At 39.4% G+C, this 25,796-nt stretch overlaps 1 pseudogene; it reads left to right on the top strand.

Moving 5' to 3' along the window:
* The first annotated feature begins 6,100 nt into the window (after positions 1 to 6,100).
* LOC142426193 (protoheme IX farnesyltransferase, mitochondrial pseudogene) overlaps positions 6,101 to 25,796 on the top strand; it is a 45,766-nt pseudogene continuing 26,070 nt past the window's right edge.

Raw genomic sequence — 25,796 nt, 5'->3', positions numbered from 1 at the left:
GATAAACAAGCGGCCATCTAGCTCAGAAGCAACAAAGCCCACATGGAAGAACACACCAGCCTGTGTGAGCGAGTGATCCCAAAGGGATCAGTTACCAGGCATCAAAGAACAAAAAATCACCATATCATTGGCTGCACACCTCCATGATAGGATCGCTGAAGACAAATGGGTGCATAAGCAAATGTGGCGAAGAAAGCTGATGGTGCCCGGCTATCAAAAGAGATAGTGTCTGGGGTCTGAAAGGCTTGAAGATAAACAAGCGGCCATATAGCTCAGAAGCAAAAAAGCCCACATGGAAGAAGCACACCGGCCAGTGCGATCACGAGGTGCCAAAGGGACCAGGTATAAGGCATCATGCAAAAAAAAAAAAAGAATATGTGTGTGTGTGTGTATATACATACATACATATATATATATATATATATATATATATATATATATATATATATATATATATATATACACCATATTGAATGAAGGGGGAAGTGCAGAGTGGAGACCCAAGGCCCAAGTGTCGGCCACTGGAGATCCCCTCATAGAGGGGTTTAGGAGAGGAGAGGGGTCAGCCAGGGTGCAAGGTAGTACCGACGAAGAGCACAGCTTTCCCCCAGATCCTGGATGCTTCCTCCCCCCAACTACCATGATACGAATTCTACCTTGCAGGGCTGGATAGGGCAGAGGTTGTACACTGGTACATATGAGGGCTGGAGGCACAGGGAATCCAGGGTGGATGATACCTTCAGGACCAAGGGTGTGAGGGATGATGCTGGGAGAGTGTAGGATGAGTGGGTGGGAAAGGGAGAACTGATTACAGGGATCCACATGTGACCTCCTCCCTGGGAGAGGGACGGCAGAGAAGGGGGGGAAGGGAGACTCCGGATAGGGCAAGATATGACAAAATAACGATGTATAAATTACAAAGGGCACATGAGGGAGGGGGAGCGGGGAGGGAGGGGGAAAAAAAGGAGGACCTGATGCAAAGGGCTTAAGTGGAGAGCAAATGCTTTGAGAATGATTGGGATGGGAATGTATGGATGTGCTTTATACAATTGATGTATGTATATGTATGGACTGTGATAAGAGTTGTATGAGCCCCTAATAAAACGTTTAAAAAAAAACTTCTTTCAAAAAAATAAAAACACTCAAAATATCTGCATTTGCTTAGAAGTCATGCTCACACACATCCTTTCAGTCTTTCCTCGGCATACATTCTCTGTGATGCTGCGTTTGGAAGAAGCTGGAAGAAAGGGGGACTTCGAGCTCATAACATTCTGCTGATCTTTTCAGAAATACAAATCAGAATGAAAAACAGAATGTCATCAAGCATTTCGCAAAAGGGGTAAAACAGAAAGCAAGCGATCAGCAATATTGTCTCATAAAGACCGTGCGTTGAAAGTAAATTAGTTGGATTCCCTATATTATTTTAATATATTTTCTCTGTCTTAAATTTGAAACTGTCCATGAAGCTTAAGCGCAGCTGGTAAAATGGAGATGATAATTGAAGGAGCAAAGAAATCTGATGACCTCGCTTACTTAAGTCCACACAAATCAAAAAGAATCCATCGCAATTTGTGCTCAGTTGTTTCCTTGGTGATCATTCGTTTCGAGAAATTACAAGTGCCAAATGCACTTTCAGGTGGAAGCAAGATTAAAACTTTAGGGTGAAAGCATGTATTCGCAATAGACTCATCCATTTTGCCTTACATTAACGTAAGCCTTTCTTAGGTTCACACCTACTGGGGTCTCTTCCCAAAAGCTTCAGGTAATGTCAACAGCTCAGGCTGTCCCTTCAGGCTATTTTAACATTTGAGCAAATGTATTGAGAATGTTGAGGATAACAAATGTACAGATGTGCTTTACACAATTGATGTATGGACGGATTGGGATAAGAGTTGTACGAGCCCCCAATAAAATGATTAAAAAACAAAACAAAAACAAAAAGAAAGAAAATGTTTTTAAAATGATGATGGCAACAAATGTTCTCGACACAATGGATGGATGGATGGGTTGTGATAAGAGCTGTACTAGCCCCCAATAAAATGATTTTTTTCAAAAAGAATATACATTTTATCATTCTTTTTCTCCTCCCTAATAACATCGAAGTGTTTGCTAATGAACATTTAGGACTGGAGCCTTCAGTATGCCTTACAACTCAATATAAAGGAAAGCCCAGTCACCATTACCACTCAAGGATCTCATTTTGCTTGGATCCACAGTAAATGATCCTGGAGGTGCAATCAAGAAATCAAATGATATATTACACTGAGCATATCTGCTGTACAAGTTCTCTTTCAAAGATTGAAGAGCAAGGATGTGATTTTTAGGACTGAGGCATGCTTGGCAAAAGCTATGGCATTTTCAATTACCTAATACACTTTGGGGGAGAAAGACAGGGCTCTGTACTCCCATAAAGAGTTACAGTCTCTGAGACTCACAGGGACAGTTTTATTCTGCCCTGTCCTCCATGGCTGTGCATTTCATATGCATTTGAAACTTGGACAATGGGTAAGGGGGACCATACAAGAGTTCATGCATCTGAATGATAGTGTTGGTCTCCCTTACCATTGTCCAAGTTTCAAATGCATATGAAATGCTTTTGCCAAGCATGCCTCAGTCCTAAAAATCAATATTGCTAGGTACAGGATGAGGAATTAAAAGAATGAGATAAAGTCCGGTCAGAAAGGAAGATTGTGTCCCCTCTGAGATTATAAGCAATAGAATGCATGAAGAACGGACATATTGACATGAAAGGTATTTGCTCATGCATCCATGGTGGCAATCATTGAAGTTTACCTCTATTGACACATAAAAAAGTTGTAGTGTTAGTCCACATTTCTTGCTGCCTTTTAAAATAGCTTTTCTAATAAACTGTGATATAAGTTGCTACTAACAGAAACCACATTTTTAGCAATAGATAAAAGCAGGTTCTTGGCTGCAGGAAGCAGATATTTCAACCCTGCTTGAGGCAGAATACGTTGAATTTTATGCCCTCTATTGTTATTTGAGTAATACTATCCCTGGTGTTTCCCCTTGGAGAAGTAGAATACTGATATCTTCATTTTTCAGGCATTAACATTATGTAATGAAACATAATTGCCACACTTACTAACAAGGTCAGAACTAAAAAATGTTTTCAAATAAAATAACAAAAATCAGCCATTCAGTGCTTAAAGAAGATCTCTAGCGTTACCCTAAGATAAACCATTGACTCATTTCAGTACTGAGGTCAATAGAAAGATAAAGATTTTGTTCCCGTCCCGCCCCACCCCCTCCACCTGCATTGGTTGATTCTAATGGCACTCTGAATGAAGCATTGGGCTGCTAACCACAAGACTGGCAGTTCAAATCCCAGCCGTTGCTCTATGAGTGAAAGTTGAGACTGCTGTCTTAAATATTTTTAATCCCATAAACCCCATATAAGATTACCGTTAGTCAACACGGGCTAATGGGGTTCATGGTGATGGCAGTGAGTTTACATTTTATGAATTAAATAAACTGCAAGCAATGAGTCCCTGATAGTGCAAATTGATGAACATTCAATTACTATCTAGAAGTTTGGCTGTTTGAATCCAATAAGAGGTACCACAGTGACAGGCCCAGGACCCACTGATGGACAGCTGCAGCTTGGACAACATTATGGAGCTTCTACTCTGCACTCATGAAGCCATCATGAATCAGACCAGACTCAAATGTAAAGAAAGCAAGGCCAGTAATAAATCTGACTCTGGGCTAACTGGTCAGGTACATTCTGGAACTTTAAAGAGAAATATTTTAAGATGATAGAATCCAGCCAGCTGGAAGCTACATGAGATCCACAAAAAAACTATTCAAGACTCCAGATAGAATTATGAGGGGAATGGAGAGGTATTCATGGGAGAAAATGCAATTTTTGAAGGAAAAATAGCACACATCTAATACAAAACATTTCATAATATAGCAATAACATAAATGCTATCAACTGTATTGAGAGTAGGACACAATATGATGTTCAATGAAATCTTTTGCTGATAACTAAGCGGGCTGAGTAGAACGTGTGCATACGATGTCAGAGCCATAACTTAAAACAAGCATAGGGGAGATTGCATGATCTGAAATCTGGAAAGTTGTGTGACAGGTTGTAGCCACTCACCGGATGCATTCAATTTCTATGGTGAGCAACTATCAGAGGAGCTAGCTTCTATAAAGGAGAATGTCGTGCCCGGATTGGAGGAAGACTTGACAGTCTGCCGTATGCAGGTGACACGATCTCGCTGTTGCCGAAAGAAAAAAAAGACTTGCAGCACTTGCTGATGAAGACAAATGATTGCAGCCTTCAGTATGGATTGAAACTCAATGTAAGGAAGACCAGCATCTTCACAATTTGGATCAATATATTGTGATCAATGGAGAAAAGGTTGAAGTTGTCAAGGATTTCGTCTTGGTTAGATCCACAGTCAATGCTTGGGGAAGCAGGAATCAAGAGATCAAAAGACAAGTTTTGTTAAGCAAAACTTGTACATAAGTACTCTTTAGAGCAATGGTTCTCAAGCTTCCGAAGGCCGCAACCCTTTAACACAGTTCCTCGTGTTGTGATGACCCCTCCAACCATAACATTGTTTTCGTCTTTTTGCTACTGTTATGAATTGGGTGACCCCTGTGAAGGGGTTGTGACCCACAAGTTGAGAACCATTGCTTTAGAGTATTGAAAAGCAAGGATGTACTTTGAGAAAGTTGGACATTGAATAAGGAAGATCAAAGAAGAATTGGTGTATTTGAATTGTGCTAGAGAAGACAAGTAAAGAACCATGGATTGCTAAAAGGACAAACAGATCTATGTTGCAAGAAGAAAGGCCAGAGTGAAATAAGTTCTCAGAGAAGATCATGTTTGGTAGAGTGGAGGGGCAGCCCCAAAGAGGCAGGCCCTCAAGGAGATGGAATGACACAGTGGCTGCAACACTGGGCTCAAGCATAGGAACCATCCTGGTGATGTCACAGGATGGAGCAGTGTTTCTTTCTATTGTGCATTGGGTCAAACCCAACTAGATGACATCTAACAACAACATGATTGAGGGAAAGCGATGTACAGTGTTCAGCCGGGTAGGCTAGAGAAACAAATCCGGTAACACTCATATATGAATAAGAAACAACTTATTGTCCCAGCCCAGTTCCATTCTCATCCAAAAGTCCAATACCCTCCACACTCCCTCTTCAGGTTCACGGAACCACACACAATGGCACTGAATGCAGGAAGACCTCAGGCCACTGGGTGGCTGTGTGGCCCCAATGTTGGTGAAAACAGGGCCAGGAAGCAGCAGTTGGCGGGCGTGCCAGGAGGAAGGGAAAAGCCGAGAAAGGGGAGGTTTCCAGGGCCCTCTGTATGAGAAGGCCACTGCCACACAGAGGCACCACAGGGCTGGGACCTGATTGCCAGGTTGCATGCCACCCCTACCCATTTACACCGCTTCAAGTGGATATGAAATATGTAGCTACTGCATAATCATTCTGGAAAGTTCCAATAATCTTCCCTTGTTTGAGAGAAGACGAGGGACAGGAACACATCAGAGAACATATTAAAGGGACTAAATTTATCCTTAAAACTATAGGGAGCAAATAAATTCAATCTTTCAAATCAGAAGTCTATGAGTACTCATTTGTGACCCAAGGAGAGGAGAAGGGAGATAAAACGTTACAATAATTCTGGTTACAAAAAAGAAAGAAGTAAGTTAACAATATATAAAGTGCCAGTCGTGCTATGATTTTCCTATGTAATATAATCTCACTGTCCAAGTGTGCTTTCTAAATGTAATATATTAAAGCCATTTGCCGATAATAAAATGGATTTTAAGTGCATAGAATGTAGAGGACAAATCAATTAAGATGTATTTATGTGAATATAGTCGCAATTATATAAGGAGAGAATATCATTTTAACCACAATCTATTTTATGAAGAGCCTGAACTAGCAGTCACTGGTTCATACTGACCAAGTAACTCTGGGACCCGCATTCATTATTTCGCTAAACCTCTGGCATGAGGATACTTATTATACTTGTTTGTTATGAAGATGAATCAGCTGAGGTTGGTAGAGTTGTAAAATGTCAAGCTTCATAGGAGATCCTAGAATGAATACATTTCCTGAACTTCAGAGACTAAGGCACTGGGCACTTGGAAATGGGCTCCCTTTTCTTCTGCACCCAGACTTCTCTGCCCCTGGCCACCGCAAGAGTGCGTTCACACTGGCGCTGGAATCACACGCAGCAGGTAAGACTTCCATTAGTCAAGTGATTGGAAAGGCTTTCGGTTATATACACAGCCTGAGCTGCAGGTGTCTTGAGGGCACATTTGGGCCGTAATGAGCAAGGAGTGGCGACGAGCAGACCTGGTGGCAATGATTGCTACAAAGCAAGAGTCTAAGCACGAGGACTGGCTGCTGTGCGGGCAGAGCAGAGGCTGGGAGCACTAATACCATCCATATTAATGCCAGTCACAATGTGAGCTCTGTGCCAGGGAGCTGGTGAAGTAGCCCCACGAGAGGCTCATAGCTGCATCCGATCATCAAAGGGCAGATGTGAAACGTGATGCAGATGAAAAGCGAGAGGAAGCGCTGACAAGGGCACAGCTGAAGAAACTGGCAGACGCACGGACGGGGCGGACATTGTCAGGCTCGAGTATCATCCTGGGGAAGGGCAGAGCACGGGCGGGGTGCTCCACCTCCCTTTGCGTCCACCATGTTCCTTTTCTCTCAAACAGTGGGAAAGGAAGGCACAAAAGGCCATCTATGTCTCAATCCCAGTGATTAAAGGGGTAACGCACAGGTAGCTATTCTTTGTGTATATTCCTGTGTCTGTACATTTGCACATATGGGACTCATGAGAACAGCTCTGTCAACACTTGTGCTTTGTTGGTATGGGATCTTAACAAGTCCACAGGAATTTTATATTGTTGGGAGCTGGGCTGGGGCTGATGCGTTCTGCTGTTAATCCGTCAACTGCAGAATTTCTGTCACTTGAATGCAAATCATTTATGTAATCCTGTGCCCCAAAGAATAGTAGTATACTTAACACTTCACCTAAAATACTTTCCGAGAGTAGTATGCTCTGTTAAGAACGATGTCATAATATCTGTGTTAGTCTGGCTACATTAGAGAAACAAATCCACAGAAACTCATGTATAAGAAAGAGTTTTATATAAAGGGCAAGCTCACATCAAGGAAACATCCCAACCCAGTGCTGCCCAAGCACACAGTCCAACATTAGCCAGTTTGTCTGTCACCAATCCACAAAGTCCTCCTCCATCTCACAAAACACACGCAATGATGCCTACTGCAGGAGGAAAGCCAAGTCAGTGAGCATGTAAGCACCTCAGTGCTGGCAGGGGTCTCCAAATGGCTGCTTCAGCAGCCGGGGATGCATCAAGGTAGGTCCATGTGGGTTCTCCTCAGTGATGTCTTGCAGGAAGTGCGTCTTGCCAGCTGAAGCAGGGAATGGCTAAGGCAGTTGCACCCTGGTCTGACCATCAGAAAGCGAGAGACCTGAGAACTAGAAAGGTGAGGCTCACCAAATCATTTATCTCTGCACCCTTCAATTAACCCACCATGTGTTTATCGACCAGGTTGGCACAATAAACTTTAACTAACTCAATATCCATATGACAATTTCTACTGGGAAAAAAAATAGGAACCTTAGGGGACAGTGGGTTTATATCAAATGGCAGAGGCAAGTCTCATAAGCAGGATCTGAATGATTTCACAACTTGAAGAATGTAATCAAGGTCACTGCATTGCACAAGAGGAAATGGTTGAACGCCTGTATTTTCCCGATGCATATTCCAAAGAAAAACAAAAACAAGTTCAATATGAATTGGCTTCAAAAGATTCATGGAAAAGATGTCATTCCATTTCCCACTAACTTTCAAAAGAGACTTCCAAACCAAATGCATTGGCAACAAGTAGATTCCAGTTCAGGGCAGCCCTACAGAACAGAATAGAACTACTCTTACGTTTCTGATACTGTAACTGTGTGCGAATAGATAGCTACATCTTTCCCCCACGGAGCAGCGGGTGGTTGCAAACGGCTGATTTTTTAGTTCGCAACCCAACTCATAAGCACTACGCCCTTGGGGTTCTTACAAAAAGAGACCCTTAGGCCCCCACTAAGAAAGAACGATGAATCATTCTGCTATAACAACCAAAGATAATAATTGGTAAACAAAGTATAATTATAATTCTCTAAAGCATTATACAGAACAAAAGAGGCCAGATTCAAAATACTAATTTTGGATTATTTACATTAATATGATATTACTATGATTCCATTCGTATCCAAAAATATAAACAAAACTTAACTCACTAGCATCTAGTCAATGGTGACTGACGGTGCCTCTATAGGACAGGGTAGAATTGCCCCCATGAGTTTCCAAGATTATAACTCTCTATTGGAGTCGAATGCCCCAACTTTGTCTCAAGGAGCAGTTGGTGGTTTTCAACTACTGACCTTGTGGATCACAGCCCAATGCGTAACCACACCACCACCAGGGCTCTATTTATATAGGGATATCAATGTCAATTAACGGACTTAAGGTGATTTTAAGCCAATTCAGCAGTCACCTGGAGTGAAGGGGAGGGATTGACTGCAAAAGGATTCTAGGAACGTTGATGGCAACGTCCTAGTGTGGTCTAGTAGTGGTTCCACGGCTGCACACATCAAAATCGCCTCCTTAACATGCTGCATTGCTTATCATAGGTTATATTTTAAAGATTATTAGTTAAAATATTAAACTTGGACTTTAACATCTCTGATGGAGTGAAGAATGTTTTCTTCTAGAAATGTCACTTCTTAATTATATTAGAACAAATGATGTACTTTGGCATAGACACATCTTTAGTTGTCTGCTCAGAAGTTGTTTCTGATAATGATTATATATCTGGTGAAGTAGTTTTAAGAACAGAAGTAAATTGACCACATCATCTCTTCTCAATCTAAGTCAAAAAATGAAGTAACTCTCTATTTTAGACTGGAGCTGTAACTCAATGGGAATTAAATCGGTAGGCATGATTTGTAGGGACACAGCATTACATGCTTATCTTGCTCAGCTGGATATACATCGCATTTGCTTGACATTAATTTGAAGAAAGGAAAGAGCTGTGTGAAGCAGAATTATAAAGAAGTGAGCAAACACAAGAGCCTGGGATGCAAATAGTGATAATCATATTAGCTTAGACAGTGAATATAGAATGTAGACGGTGTTTCTATTATAGGTAACAAGAAAAAACACCAACGCAAGAAAAGGCAGAGTTTTGCCCCTTTATAAGCTGATACTATCCCTCAACTACTTTGTTCAATTGTGTTCCTTATAAATCTCAAAGCGAGCCTCTGGTGAGTTGAACCGGTTTTCTCACACAAAGACAAATTCACCCAGAAAGGAGCTGGCATATTAGTAGGCCAAAACTATTTGATGAGTGAAATAATGAATTGAAACCGGAAAAGGCTACTCTCATGCCACACTGAGGTTTTGTTTCAATTTTTGGTTTATTTGTTTGCTCTCCTGGTGCCTTATGCAAATTATTCAAGATCCTTAATAAAATTCTTATTTCTCTTTAGACAATTCTGGACAATTTAACCCCAAAATAATTTCTTATTTTTTAGTTTGGGTTCTATTAATGGGTCAAACAATATATTCTCTATTATATAATCATTTGCTACATACCTGTTTATATGTGAATATATATATATATATAGCTTTTGATGAAATTATGATTAACCTGCTGATTGACATAGTGGCATTTCAGACTATTCCAGGTTACAACATAGGACACCTGAGTGCTTTTTTATCCCCACAGGAATTCTGTTTAGACCTAGGAATACTGCTCTGGTGAAGGGAGATACAAAGTCAACAGCAGTTACATTTCACAGTACTGAAAAGTATCAGCAGTGTCTTTTACCAACCAAGTAAGACCTGCCCAACACCCATCCTTTGATCAGCAAAGGACTAGCTCATGATTGACTTCGGCATCATAATACATCAGTCCCCCACACCCTAGTTCTAATTTGGGGTTTATAGAAGCTTAGCTTTTCTTCACTGTAAAATGTGACTGGGGAACAATGATAACCAGATATTAGAGGAAGGATAATAAAATAATGAAAAATAATAAAAAAGCAAGAGTAGAAGGAAACTAATTTGATAGAAGACAATAGAGGGATTAGGACACAAACTAAAAGTCATGTTTGAAGGGTTTCAGCTAATATTTTCTAAATAAGACAGTATGGGTATGGGAATAGGGATAATGGTATAGCCATAAAGCCTAAAATGTAAGCAATGCATTCTATGTAGCTTTTCTACAAATGTTAAATAAGAAACAAATTTAAGTTTACAAGGTCAGCTACTTGTTTCCAAGGTAGAAGTCAAGATCAGGAGTATAGGCTGACTCATTCTGCTGGTGTAAAGCTTTTTCAAAATTTTTTATTGGTTTGCATTGTGTTCTTAAGACTTTTACCCTCACCATTTGGTTCTTTGAAATTACACTGTGATTTTCTTTTTTACACCCCTATCTTCTCTTACCAAATTACAGTAACTTCAGAGTAATAGCTCTAACACCACTGTCGGGCTTTGTTTTGATGCACTTAGAGTAAGGCTTTTTATCTGAGTACTGAAAGCCTTTATGGATATGATTCACCTTTGCACATTCCCACTGTCACCTTCATTCAAGCATCATTTTACTCACCCCCTCACCAAACTCAAAAAACAACATTTTGTCAATAGATGTGCCTTCAATTATCCAAAAGGTAAATGTGAAAGTGTACCTAGTTACCAATTCAAGTTTTCATCTTTGAACTTTAAACAAGAACATTCAAATTCTATCGAAAGGGACAGTATAAATCTCTTTAGCAAATGTTTTCAAATACACTTTTTGCTCTCAGTCCAACGATTCATCTGCGTTTCCTAACTCTGTACCAATATACTGTTACAGAAAACAAAACCTTCTGAATTTTACAATCAAGTCAAAGCATCAAAATGGTTATTATCATCTTAAGGTTGTAATGTAAAAAAATATATTAAAAAGCTGATAACTTAAAAATTTAAATTTTAACTAAATTCATAGCACTGTTTTGTTCTCAAGAATTATGTAGGTTAATACATTACGTGACATCTATAAATTGTCATAATATTTTAAATAATTAAAATTTAAATGACTTTATTCTACATAGTGGCGATAGAGTGATTTTTTTATTAGAACTTTACCACCTGGTTATACCATCTTCATTAATTTTAAAAACCAAATAGTTAAAGTAATTAGTGCACAACAAGATGACAGGAATAAAGCAGTAAGAAAAATTTAGAATAAATTGAAAACTTTGAAGGAAAATACTTTTAATTGAGGATTCTGTATCTAATTTGTTTCACATAAAGAAGAACTAAGAGAATAAGAAGCCAGCAGGCTTGACCTCCAAGAAGGCCACACCAAGGCAACTTGCACTTTAGAAATGAGTATTGTAAAAGGCATGCACTTAATTTAAAACCTCTTTTAAAAGATATGATCTATTGGAAACAAACATTAAAGGACATTATCAATACTTTATTATAATCTACATTCCTATAACAACAATGACATAGATGCCGGGTAGGGATGATAAATGGCAATATGCACTTTCAAACTTTCTGCTTTATAAGAAGTAGTTCCACATTATAATAAATTGTTCAGTAGTAGAATCCTTCCCCTCTAGTGAGAGATGAGACTGATTCCTGATCAGTGCGCCTTAGTAGAACACTAACCAAAAAGTCACCATAATAGAGACAATCTGAATAATACCACCAGCATCATATAAATTTTATGAAAGCCTACATATCCAAATTGCAGAATACGCATGTTATAAAATATGTTAAACACAAGAAAGTTCTAAATTCTATGATCTAAGTTTCCACTTTAAGAAGTTATAGAAAGATACAATTTAGCAACAAGTGAAAGGTAAATATGGAAATACAGATAAGAGCAGAAATTAATAAATTAAAAACATAAAAATTAATAGAATATGAGGGTACTTTGAAAAATGTGAAGGAAAACATATCGTTCTTTTATTCAGCCCAGTTTTCCATGGAAGATTTTTAAGTCCCCTCTTAAAACCAAGATATTTAGAAATACAAAAATATGCTTGGGATACACATGCATTTTAAGCACTTAATAGTTTATTATACATCATTATATCTCAATAAAGTTTATTTAAAAAATCAAAAGACCCCAGACACTATATCTCTGGATAGCCGGGTACCATCAGCTTTCTTCACCACATTCGCTTATTCACCCATTTATCCTCAGCGATCATATCGGGTAGGTGAGCACACAATGATATGACTTTTTTGTTCTTTGGTGCTTGATAACTGATCCCTTCACCTCGTGATCACACAGGCTGGTGTGCTTCTTCCATGTGGGCTTTGTTGCTCTAAGCTAGATGGCCGCTTGCTTACCTTCAAGTCCTTAAGACCCCAGACGCTATATCCTTTGTTAGCTGGGCTCCATCAGCTTTATTTACCACATTTTCTTATGTAGCCGCTTTGTCTTCAGTGATTGTGTCAGGAAGGTGAGCATCATGGAATGCCAGTTTAATAGAACAACTATTCTTGCATTGAGTGGAGGTCCAATGTTCATCTGTTACCTTAATACTATCAAAGGATATAGCGTCTGGGATCTCAAAGGCTTCAAGGTAAACAAGCAGCCATCTAGCTGAGCAGCAACAAAGCCCACATGGAAGAAGCACACCAGCCTGTGTGATTATGAGGTGTCGAAGGGATGAGGTATCAGGCATCAAAGGACAAAAAAAAACATATCACTGTGAAGGAAGGGGAGAGTGGAGTGGGGACCCAAAGCCCATCTGTAGGCAACTGGACATCCTCTAATGGAAGGATCACGGGGAGGAGACGAGCCAGTCAGGGTGTGCAGTATAGCAATAATGAAACATAAAACTTCTCTCTAGTTCCTAAATGCTTCCTCATCCCCACTATCATGGTCCCAATTCCACCTTACAAATCTGGCTTGACCAGAGGATGTACACTGGTACAGATAGGAACTGGAAACACAGGGAATCCAGGACAGATGATCCCTTCAGGACCAGTGGTGAGAGTGATGATACCTGGAGGGTGGAGGAAGGGTGGGGTAGAAAGGGGTAAGCAATTATAGGAATCTACATATAACCTCCTCCCTGTTGGACAAACAACAGCAAAGTGGGTGAAGGGAGACATCAAACAGTGTAAGATATGACAATATTATAATTTATAAATTATCAAGGGTTTATGAGGGAGGGTGAGTGGGGAGGGAGTGATAAAAATGAGGAGCTGATGTCAGGGGCTTAAGTGGAGAGCAAATGTTTTGAGAACGGTGAGGGTAACAAATGTACAAATGTACTTTACACAATTGATGTATGCATGGATTGTGATAAGAGTTGTATGAGCCCCCAATGAAATGATTTTTATAAAAGGACGACAAAGAAAAAAATCAATTTGAGTAATAAGATTATTATTCAAGCTGCAGTCAGGTGATGATTAGTAAAATATGTGTTGTAGGGAGAAGGTTTCTGGAAAGAAATCAGTAGGTATGTATTGCTTACTGAGTACCTGCTTAAAGGTGAGGAAATTTACCAACTCAACCTCCACCATATTGCTCAAACCATGTTTCAGCTCCTTCAAGTTCTAACAACTTGAATTTGATCAAATATTTCATACAATTTCCAAGAATGAGAAATGCCTACGCCAGGTTTTGTAGTTAATGCATCCCATTTTGTTGTCTAGCCTTATGGCCATCTACTGTTATTAGATGTGTTTGATTTATAATAGACTGCTCAGTTATGACAATTACTTTAACACAACATTTATTTTTAAAACGGACTAATGCAATCTAAACTAGCATTAGGTATTTTTAATATGCCTTTTAATAGACATTGAGTCTTTGGTATTGTGCGTCTAAATGCTTAACAACTAGTTCTCTGGAAGGAATGTGGTGAAGAAAAGATGGGGGTGAGACATTGGATGGTCTCTGTGGTTGGTGGAGCTCTGGTGGCATAGTGTTCATGCTTTGGGCTGTTGACTCTACCAGCATTTGAATCGGCCAGTTGTTCTGTAGGAGAAATGTGTGGCTTTCTGTCCTGTAAACAGTTCAAGTCTCAGAAAACCACAGGGGCAGTTCCACCCTGTCCTACAGGACTGCTAATAGTCTAATTGACTTGAAGGCAATGAGTTTGGTTTTGATGCTGTTGATGTTAATAATCCCATAACAGTCCATTCTAAATGAAAAAAAAATTGTCAGTAAACACGAAACAGAGGAAATACAAAGGATATGTTCTCCCAGGCTGACCTCCAGTACACTCCATGTAATAAAGTAAAGCACCGTTTTTTATTCTATTCAATAAACAGAATGTATGTAGGTTTTTCTGGTTCCGTTTTTTTTTTTCTTTCTTTCACAGCTTTCTGTTAATAGCAAGTTTCTTTGGCAGGTGTTATGTAAGTTAGGTTTCAAGGCAATCATTAATAGCATTTAAAATCATTAGCAGGTTTCTTGCTACAAGAGCGGAGATGTTCTGATAACAAGTTGGCTTCTCTGTATAAACATCGCAGGTGAGTTCACTGTTCAGAAACACACACTGTTAGCCAGGAGTGCATTTGGATAAAGCACTTTGTGTCCTCTTGACACTTTCTTTCACAGCCCATATTTAATTCTTCATATAATCTTAATGACTTCACTCTCAAGTTAGATTTTGCCATATGTTTCTCGCTATATACACGCTCCACTTGGTTTAGCGTTTGATACCTCCTGGACTATTGGTATAGTATTATAACCAGAGTCTCTGCTCTTTCGTCATTGTTCTGCAATACTCTATTCCATATGTAGTTGCCAACATGAAATTTCTAACAAGGCGCATGGTGCAATCATTGCACCCTTCAATCTGCTCCCCTCATCTCCTATCACTCTTTTTCCTCAATCATTCCCCCAGCTGTGTTCGTCTTTGGCCACCCCTGCCACTCTGCACCTCATGCTTTTCTTCTGCCTGGAGCTCCCTCCTCAGAGACCCCATATGGCTCACAATTTTCACCCTCGTTCCTTTTCCTCTGAATGCACCTTCTCAGTGAAGTCGTGAGAAGACGCGGGCTTTGTGCTTGGTTCCTGAAGGTATGAAGGGATGATAGCACGTGATTCAGAATCATAAGAAGCAATCAGTCAAATACAATGTCACATGTTACGATCCAAAGGCTGGAAAGGAAGAGCTATGAGTTTTAAAAGAAGTGCAAAAAGGAGTTGTTGCGCAGCCTGTGATGCCGGGAAAAGGTGTCACGGAGCAGGTGGAGGTTCCGTGATTCTTTAGCGACCTCCAGGAGCAAGTGGCACTGAGGAAACAGAGCCTTGACAAAGCGCATGTTGGTGTGTGACATCGAGTCCATGTTGCAGCACAGCCACTCGATGTAATAGAGTAAACCGGCCGTAAGGTCTCCCGACAGACCTTCTTCCCATTAGGTGACTGGGCACGTTAGCATCATCAACTCTTGCATTTGACCAATCAATAACGTCACGGCTGAGCTGCCAGGGCTCCGTGAAGAAGTCCACTCTCAGATTCGGTCTTCCCTAAAAAAGGTCAGTGATTTCACTGGGTTACTAGTCTAGAATCTCACTTACCCATTTATTTTACTCAAAACCAACCATTCATTTATCCATTGTGGCAAGAACACAGTCAGCGGAGAACAGCCACAGAGCAGCTTCCCGTCAGGGAAATTTTCACTTTCTTTCCCATGGGTTATGATGTCAAATCAACGTCAACGAGGACTTAGGAATGCCACGAATGCCGTGGCTTCGGCTGGCATTATCCATGTTGCACTTCTGAGAAAATGGATTCCTTGGGACATTGCTGTTGGAAGGAACTGGCGCCCTCTGGAGGGGTGAGCCAGAAGGGCCTTGCTACTGAGTAGACGCAGTTACTTACAACCCTCACAAACACCGTCTTTGAGTAGTGTCTACATCGGGTTCTAGCAACAGAGACAGAAGCAGTACATCCATCCACTGTCATCAAGTTGATTGAAATGCATAGAGACCCTAAACAGGGTTTCTGAAATTCTGAAACTTCCGTTGGGCAAATAGCCTCAATTTTCTCCTTCAGGGTGAGCCAGTGGTGGGTTCAAATTGTTCACCTTGCAGATTAGCACTCCCACACTCACTGTAAGTCAATGCAGTATGTGTATATATGTATATACACACACATATACATATCTATAGATATATAATCTGTTGCAAGGATTTGATTTATATGAGTGTGAGGCTGGCTAAGCAAGTTTACAGTTTTTATGACAGGCCATCAGAAAGGAGAAGCTAAAAGCTATGTTCGATAGGCACAATCTCTTCTTCTCCTAGAAAGCCCCAGTCTTGCTCATATAGCCTTTGAAATCACTGCATTAGGGCCATCTGGGTTATCTTTGATAATTTGGATTGTTCAGTTTGATTTAAGTCCATTACATGTGAACAGTGATCCCATCAACAAAATATCTTTAAGAACCATTTCGAATAGTGTTTGCTTAAATAACTGATGGCTATCGAGTATCAAAATGGACACAGAGTGGACCACACCAAACACAGACTCGTCTTTCCCTCCATCTCTGAGTTTGTGTATATGCGCCTTTATCTTTTGTTCTTTACCTTTGTTCCTGTGTTTTCAATTTTCAAACACTTTTATTTGAAATTATATCTTTACCACTAATTCCATTTCAGTTTTTTTCTGCACTGCTGCAATTTTGTACCATTCTGTAATGAACTCTATCATAGCATGGCAATTCTGCTTATCCATGTAGAGTTTCTCCTGTTTGTAACTTTCCAATCCCATGACTCTTTACTAGGGAAGGCCTACAGAATCATTCAGCACACTTCAAAAATGAATATTGTTTCAGTCTTCCACCCCAGAGTCTCACAAGTAAAACTTCAGGATCAGTGTATAGAAATCCATATATATTTTAAAAATCATTATCCTGGTGAAGAATCTGGTGCAGTGTCCGTGGGGAGAACTATTGCTCAATTTTCTAAGACAGCAAAATAAAAGGTGTTTTAACCCTTTTATTAGTTTTTTCCTTTCTTTTTCAGTTTATTTTATGAAAGGTGGATATTAAGTGATTTGGAAGAGTGTTTCCTTGGAACTCTATCTAAAAATAGACACTGTAAGGTGTTATAAACAAAGTCAACATTTAACTACTTGTAAAATTTCAGTATGCTTCCAGTTTGGCTGTCATAAAAGTCCACAAAGGTTTTCAGCCCATTTAATTGCCAATGTTGTGCATACTACATTAAATTTACACGCTGGCAAAAGCTTGCAATCAATGCTACATTTTCACAAGAGGCAAAAATATCTCCAGGAAGAGAATTGTACCTTTATTAAGTTCTGAGGCCTTTTTTACAGGTACTGAGCTAAGAGGTGTTGGGGATGCATGCACATTCCGTAGAGATGGTATTCCACTCCATGTGTGTGGCCATATATATAATTGGTCGATAGCAGGGGCCTGGCTTGACCTTTTCACTAAAGCGGCTACACAGAGGAACCAGAAAGGTCAGCAAGTGCTACCATGGTATGTGTGTGCAAAGTAACTAGATCACTTCAGGGATTTTTCTTTGACCTTGATTTTAGAAATTTCTGTTTGCTTCGATTTGTGCCTGTGGCTTAAATATCTAAGGCTATGTCTTACATTCAAAACAATATTCTATGAAGTACACAAATAAACCCCATGCCAGAATGGTTTCAAGTAATGTTTGGTACAAGGCAATAATATATACATACACAGCAAATCAAAATGAAAAAGCCATTCTGTGAAGTTAATGACTAGCTATTTCATTAACAGACCCAGACTACTTACCAGATTCTAACATGCAAGGGTTATCCCTGATAGGAATAACTAGTTTCAAACATTAATGGCTCTTATAGTCTATTTTCTTTTACTAAAAGACCATTGGTTTCTACAGTAACAAAGGGTGAACTCAGTCAATTATTTAGTCAATGGGGTGAACTCTTTAATGATTTCAGGCAGCTAGGCTTTACATGCTAATTAGTTAAAGATTTAGTTACTGGTTTTCTGAGACCAGTCATCACTAAGGAAGAAGAGAAGATCACTCTATCTTGCGCAATTGTTTAAAAGTAAATTATCTAATTTGATGCCAATAAATACTGCTAATCTTTATCTGTGTGTAAGCCTTCCCAGAGAAGTAGGGAATCCTCTCAAATTGGTATCCCCTATATCAATGCTATCCTAAAAAAATTCAGCTGCAAGTTGCTGACTGCAAATGATCCCTCTTGGGTAAACTTTGGACTGTTCAACATAATGTGAGCTATTCAAATCCACCAGCCACTTGGTGGGAAAATATGAAGCTATAACGTCCCATAACACTTAAGAAACTCAGAAATCATACACAAAGTCACTATGGGTTTGGAATCAAAGTGATGGCCATGTGTTTTGCACTTAGTCATTCGAATATTTAGGCCAGAAAGAGCAACTCTTGAGGACCAAGTTTATTGGAGACTAGATTGGACACAATGTGATTTGGAAAGTCTATCTCAGGTGTAGGATTTGTCAAAGGAACTTTGCAATGGAGTAGACTCGTACCCCTCACAATGACCATTTCTGAAATGAAACCTTTTCTTCATTTCTACACATTGACTCATAATGCTGCCTTCTGAATCTCGGAGTAATTAAAAGTATATCATCTGGTCACAGGCCAGTCTACAGTGTAGTGAGAAACTTTTATATTAACTCAACTGAAGCATTGTTATGAAGTGTGTGAGAGAGAGAGAGAGAGAGAGAGAGAGAGAGAGAGAGAGAGAGAGAGAGAGAGAGAGCGAGAGAAGGAAGAAGAAGAAGAAGAAGAAGAAGAAGAAGAAGAAGAAGAAGAAGAAGAAGAAGAAGAAGAAGAAGAAGAGGAGGAGGAGATGGGAAACAAAGGTAGAGAGAGAGCACAAATTGAGCAATAAAGGTCAAACAGGAAGAACATACAGACAACCTTGGGTAAGGAATACATTGCTAAAAGTTAAGCAAAAACTCAAAGATGATTCCTGCTCAAGACACTTCAGGGAAAAAAAATTAATCTTCAAACTTACTATTTCCAAAACATCTATATTGCTAACCTGAACTCAAAACCGATGAGCCATAGGATATGACTGTCAGGTCTCAATTTACAAAGCTGATTTGTTGCAGAAGAACTATTTAAATGGTGCTAGGGAAGTAAATAGTGGATCATATATTACCATTATTAACAAGGTTGTAACTACTCCTGAAAAATTGGAATCTCTTCTACTAATGCACAAATGAAACTATATAAAACAGACCTTTTATCCCTGAAATGCTTACATCCATTTTTTGGTCATTTCTTTATCATAAAAGTTTATATCAGATGTTCTTCTTTATTAAGGCAAATACCAAGCATTTTTTGCATAAATAAAGATGGATCATCTCTAAATTCAGTTGTCATATTGTACTCTTACAGTCCTAAATTAAATTAATCTAATTTTATCCTGGCAATGAGTTTGAAGCTAAATAAGTTAGTTTATGCTGGGGCAGGAGGTACCTCATGCATAGAGGCAGATGCTTGGAATTTTTAAAAGTATTTCCCAATCACTCTTAGTGGTTCACCAAACATTTTATTTGTAATATATGCATTTATATATTTATTCAAATGTTATGTTTAGAGCTATATTCATTGAAATATTAACTCAAAATCTAGGATCATAATGATCTACCAAGGAAAAGCATAGAAATAATTGCCATTTTAAAAGAAGTTAATAATTAAATTAATTTTCCTCAGGTAATTCAATTTATAATATCTGTATTTTTAGGTTGGTGATTAATATCATGAGGATTTTTGTTCTCTGATTTTCCCACCAATTCAATGAGTTGCATTGGATTCATGAAGGCTCCTTTTTTGTGTCATAGTCAGAATTATTTCCAAACGGTTTTCAATTGTGATGTTTAGGAGCCCTGGTGCTTAGTGGTTACCTGTTGGACCATTATATGCAAGGTTGTCAGTTTGAAACCATCAGCTACTCTGCAGGAGAAAAACAGGGTTTTCTACTCCCTAGAGACCTATAGTCTCTGAAACCCATCAGGACAGTTCTACCTTGTCTTACAGGGTCACTATGAGTCAGCATTCACTTGATAAGTACTAAGTTTGGTTTGGGGAGTAGACTGCAAAGCAACCTTCTGAGATATGTCTTGGTAAACTCAATCATCCATATAAATGCTAGCAGATAGCTACATTAACTGAAAAGGTACCAATGACAGAGTAAGAGGAGACAATTGTTGACAAAATAAAACTGGCCCAAGGATTTGACCATACATAGTGTGTACTGTTTTGTGCCAGGTACTTAGACAGGTAACCTCTTCAAGTGCTAACTAGAGCACACAGTGTTCCTTGCAGCACATTTCCAAGTCAGGTGAGAATGGTGGAAGATCCATGACTCATGAAAAAGGATCAAGCCTGATAGAAAATCAGTGATGATTGGATAATGTATTAGAGGTTATGATCCTTGTGATCTCTAAATTTAATACAAACATCAGTGGCATATTTTTATATCTTAATAGAGTACATAAAAATGAGTATTACTATTGAAGAGAGGAAATTAAATTACAGGCCAAGCTTCCCATTAAAATACAGATTAATACATGTGAAGAACATTCAGATGTTTTGAGCTTTTAATTTGCATGGGATATTAATTTTTAGAACACAATTCTCAGACTTTTAAATAAGAAAATTAGATGTTATTCCTTATAGCCCTTTCCATTTACATGTATTTCCCTTTCCTCATAAAAGTTTTCTAGTTGACTTCTGGGAAGATGGTGACTGAGTAACACATACCAGAGGGATTCCGCAGAAATCAGGCCAGGAGAGTTACTAAGAGGGGAATTCCACTCTGCTGGGTCGCAGGAGGAGCATCATAAAGATAAGTAGGCACAGATCCACTAGGTTCTGAGGGGCTGGGGGCTTTTGGCTTACCACAGTGGAGGCCAGCTAGGGTTTAACTTTAGCTTCACCACTGTCTCAGTTGGAGCTGGGATCATTTGAGGCCGGCATAGGGATTTATGTCAATACAGGCACAGCTTCTTGCGGCCTAGGGGCAGGGCTTAAACCCCTCCAGCCAAACAGTCAGGGATCAGCAATATCGATGCTTTTGTTTCCTTCACTTCTCTATATCTCCCCACCATCTCAGCTGGCTTAGTTTGTTTTGTTTTTTTCCCCCTTTTTCTCTTCCCTTATCTCTCAACATACGGTGGACCTCCAGAGCACTCCCCTTATCCTAAGGCATTCTCACCTGCCCTTCCCCAAGCTGAGAGTACTCCATAGTCTGCAGCATAAACTCAAGGCTGGGGAAAGCCTGCCTACCCTCTGCCAGGGGTTATCCTGCCCAAGTTCTTCTGAGAAAATTCTGATCCCCAGCAGTCTGCAGTGCTTAACACTTGGCTGAGAAATCCCGCCCATCTTGTTTGGGGGAAATCCTGCATGTGTGTCTGGTGAGCTCTTATCTGTCCTCTGTGGTCCCATGTGACTGAAGGAACTTCCTCCCGCCTGCCATAGTGCCCCACATGACCTAAGGCAACTTGGCCAACACTCGCCAATGTTCCACGCTGTTGCAGGAACGTCTGCCCAAACTCTGCAACCATCTACCTCACCAGCACAATTCCAATCAACATTCGAGGTGCTCTACATCAAAGCAGGAAACCCACCAGCCTTCTGTGACATTCCCATTGCAGCAAGCAACCCACATGCACTCTGTGGTGCCCCAAGCAGCCATGGTCCACACCATCATGGAGTCTTGTGAGATTACGCAGTACAGCAACATCCTCATGGATCCACAACAACTCAACCAGTGTCCCCTGAAGGGACCATCCAACTTGCCCTCTAAATAACATAATACTGGTTGACTAGGGAAAGAGTGAAGCCACAGGAAGATAAAGTGGTAGGTCAATTCCATAGTGAAATTAGCTGCAGGTAGTTCAAAGAAGCATGCCTATGAGTTGTCCAAAAACAGCCAGTGCTCTTCAACTACTTGGAAAAAGGCACCTGGTTCCTATAAAACAATTCAATGCAAACAACGATCAGCCCCAACAACCTCAATGAAAACACAGGAGAAAAAAAAAGCAATGGCAGAAGATGCCCTGAACCTAACAACATGCATAGAAGAAGCAGACACTGATTTGCCACAGAAAGTATTTTTCAAATGCTGCTTGGAGTCATACAGGATATGAGGAAAGCAATACAGAGAAAAGATGAAATTATAGAGGATATAAAGTCCATACACCAAAGGGAAATGCAAGAGATTAGGGACAATATAACAAAAACCAGGAGCAGAATCACAGCATCACCAATCAACTGGAGGAGGCAGAGAACCACACCAGTGACCAAGAGGACAGTCAAGCAGACTTTAACAAATGTGAACAAAATTTTATAAGATCATCAGAGATGCTGAAGAAAACCTGAGATTTATGTCTGATGCTATGGAAAGGAATAACATCAGAATAAATTGGATTACAAGAGGAAGACACAACAAAGGTATCAATCTGCCACAATCATGAGAATATTCTTGGGGGAAAACTTCCCCAGCTTAATGAGTGAAAACCCGGCAACTATTCAAGAGGCCAAAAGAGCACCAACTAGACTGAAGCCCAAGAAGGAGGCATTAAGGCACATAATGTTAAACTATCCAACTTGAAGAAAAGGAGAAGCTCATGAGAGCAGCTTGGGAAAACAAGCAATCACATGTAAAGCTTCCCAAATGAGAATATGCTCAGACCTATCAGTGGACACGATGAAGAAGAGGAGAGAGTGGAGGAACATATTCCAAAAATTGAAAGAAAATAATGCAAACCCAAGAACACTCTACCCAGCCAAATTATCGATCAAGATGGATGGAGAAGCAAGAGTCTTCCCAGGCAAGGAAAAACTCAAAGAATATTTTAGAAGAAACCCAGCCCAACAAAAGATCCTTGCTGATCCAGTATGGTCAGAAGAACTGCACTCACCAAACATAAATAAGAGACCTGCACATAGAACAACCCCGCACAGAGCGCAACAAAGATAAAACAGCCCCCAAGATAGCATTGGGTTAAGGATGGAAAGCAGTCAAGAATGAAACACACACATGTACAACACGCTGATAATAAAGGGAGGTAGAAAAACACCCAACACAAAAGCCCACAGACGGAAATAATAACCTTGAATATCAATGGACGGAACTCAGACATTAAAAGACTGAGGCTAGCAAACTGATTTAGGAAACACAACCCATCAATTTGCTGCCTACAGGAGACACATCTCAAGGCTACAGACAAAAATAGACTGAGAATCAAGGACTGGCAAAAGATATACCAAGCAAACAGCAATTCAAAACAAGCAGGGTTGGATTCCTAATCATGGATAAAGTTGACCTCAAAGTGCAAACCATAAAAAGAGATAAGGAGGGACACTATATAATGCTCAAGGGAATGGTAGACAAAGAACCAATAAACATTTTAAACACATATTCCCCGAATGAAAGACCCGCTGAATATATCAACCAAACATTACAAAAAATGAAAAAAGAAACCACAGTCTCAACAATTATAATAGGTGACTTCAATATACCGCTCTCTGTGACAGATAAATCACAGTGAAAGAAATTAAAAAACGAGGCTAGTGATTTAAACACTAAAATTAGACAATTTGACCTGATAGAGATTTACAGAGTTTTTTTTAATCAAAATAATAAAAAACACACACATTATTTTCAAGTCCATATGGCACAAATTCAAAGATAGGCTGGAGCATAAGGCAAATCTACATAAATTTAAGCACATTGATATCATACAGACCTCTCTCTCTGACCAGTGTGCCATAAGTCTGGAAGTCAACAAAATGGATGATGAAGAAAACAATGGCAAACAATTGGAGGATGAAAAACTCTATTTCAAAATAAGTGTGTACTGGCCCAGATCAGAGATGAAATTAGGACATTTCTAGAAACAAACGAGAATGAGAACATGATGTACCAAAAGTTATGGGACACAGCAAAGGCAGTTTTCAGAAGAAGTTCCATAGCACATTACATGCACACCAGAAAAAGGAAGAGAGACTCATGATTAATATGCAACCACAAAATTGACAACAACTAGAGCAGAATTAACAGGTAAATCCTACTAACAGCAAAAGAAAAGAAATAATAAAAATCAGGGCTGAAATTTAGGAGAGGGAAAATAAGAAAACAATGGAAAAAATTAATGCTCCTAAAAGTTTGTTCTTTGAAAGGATAAACGGGATAAAAAGACCACTGGCAAACTTAACCAAAGAAAGGGAGCAAATCTCAATGTCAAGGATAAGGGCTTAAAGAAGGGGCATTACAACAGACCCTAATGAAATCAAAAGGATAATTACACAGTACTATGAAGGACTGTATTCCAATGAATTCAACAACTTGGGAGACATGGAAAATTTCTTAGAAAAACAATCCCTCCCTAGACTATCCCTTATGGACATCAAAAATCTTAAAATACCCATAACAACAGATGAAATAGACAAGGTTATCAAGGTATTAAGAACACCCCCCCAAACCCCCCCGCAACAAGATGGCTTCACAGGAGATTTCTACCAAGCATTCAAGGAAGAATTGACCCCAATCCTATACAAACTCTTCCAGAACATAGTAAAAGATGGCAAACCCTTAAACTCATTCTTTGAAGCTAGTATAACCCTGATACCGAAATCAGGCAAGGATACCACAAGAAATGAGAACTACAGACCAACATCCTTAATGAACATTGATGCAAAAATCCTTAACAAAATACTGGCCAATAGGATGCAAAAATATATAAAACAAGTAATTCACCATAACGAAGTTGGATTCACACCAGGGATGCAGGGATGGTTTAACATGTGAAAGACAATTAGTATCATTTGCCAGATTGACATGAAAAACTATAAGGGCCACATGATAATATCAATGGATGAGGGAAAAGCATTCATCAATATCCAATACCCATTTCTGTTTAAGCCACTCTAGAAGATAGGAATGGACGGAAAATTCATAAGGATAATACAAGCTATATATGAAAAAGCAACAGTCAATGTGGTAGTCAATGGAGAAAAGATGAACAAAATCCCACTGAAAAGGGGGCCCAGACAATGATGCTCCTTGTCCCCACTCCTATTTACCATCTCACTGAAGGTTTTATCTGACAGCATAAGGAAAAAGAAGACATTAAAGGTATTTTCCTGAAGAAGGAAGAGGTAAAACTATTGTTATTTGTGAATGAGATGATTTTATATATGGAAAATCCTAAATGTTCCACAAGTGGAGTACTGGAAGCAATAGAGGAGTATGGCAGAGTGGCAGGATACAAGATCAGCAGACAGAAGTCTATCAGATTGCTATACACATCAGATACGACCACAGAAGAGGAGATAAAAAAGGTGGTCCCCTTCATAATAGCCAAGCACAAATTGAAATATCCAGGGATATACCTGAATAAATGAACAAACTATTTATATGAGGAAAACTACAGAACAGTATTATAAGAAACCAAGAGTGACCTCAACAAATGGAAGAATATTCTATGCTCGTGGATTGGAAGACTCAATATAGTAAAGATGTCAGTTCTGTCCAAGGCACTATATAAGTTTATTGCAATTCCAATACAATTACCCTCATCTTTCTTCAAAGAAATGGATAAACTTATTATCAACCTCATATGGAGAGGGAAGAAGCCCCAAGTTAACAGAGAACTCAAGAATAAGGACACAGTTGGAGGGCTCACTTTACCTGATTTTAGCACATATTATACAGCCACAGT

This window comes from Tenrec ecaudatus, chromosome 14, assembly GCF_050624435.1.
Source record: "Tenrec ecaudatus isolate mTenEca1 chromosome 14, mTenEca1.hap1, whole genome shotgun sequence".
Lineage (NCBI taxonomy): Eukaryota > Metazoa > Chordata > Mammalia > Afrosoricida > Tenrecidae > Tenrec > Tenrec ecaudatus.
This window is presented reverse-complemented; position numbering and strand designations above follow the sequence as displayed.